The following is a 713-nucleotide window of genomic DNA, read 5'->3' as shown; positions in this document are numbered from 1 at the left end:
ATGGACACTTAGGTTGCTTCCATGTCCTGGCTATTGTATATAGCACTGCAATGAACGTGGTACGTGATTCTTTTTGAATTACAGTATTCCCAGGGTATATGCTCAGTAGTGGGATTGCTCAGTCGTATGGTAGTTCTATCTTTAGTTTTTTAAGGAACCTCCATACTGTTCTCCATAGTGGCTGTATCAATTTACATTCCCACCAAAAGTGCAAGATAAATGTCTGTTTAGGTCTTCTGCCCATTCTTGAATTGGGTTGTTTGTTTTTTGATGTTGAGCTGCATGAGCTGCTTGTGTATTTTGGAGATTAACCGTTTGACAGTGGCTTCGTTTGCAAATATTTTCTCCCATTCTGAGGGTTGTCTTTTCGTCTTGTTTATGGTTTCCTTTGCTGTGCAAAAGCTTTGAAGTTTCATTAGGTCCCATTTGTTTATTTTTGTTTTTATTTCTATATCTCTAGGAGGTGGGTCAAAGAGGATCTTACTGTGATTTAGGTCATAGAGTGTCCTGCCTACGTTTTCCTCTAAGAGTTTGATAGTGTCTGGTCTGACATTCAGGTCTTTAATCCATTTTGAGTTTATTTTTGTGTATGGTGTTAGGGAGTGTTCTAATTTCATTCTTTTACATGTAGCTGTCCAGTTTTCCCAGCACCACTTATTGAAGAGGCTGTCTTTTGTCCATTGTATATTCTTGCCTCCTTTATCAAAAGTAAG

The sequence above is a fragment of the Neophocaena asiaeorientalis genome, unplaced genomic scaffold (assembly GCF_003031525.2).
Source record: "Neophocaena asiaeorientalis asiaeorientalis breed wild unplaced genomic scaffold, Neophocaena_asiaeorientalis_V1.1 scaffold59, whole genome shotgun sequence".
In the NCBI taxonomy this organism is placed as follows: Eukaryota; Metazoa; Chordata; class Mammalia; order Artiodactyla; family Phocoenidae; genus Neophocaena; species Neophocaena asiaeorientalis.
This window is presented reverse-complemented; position numbering follows the sequence as displayed.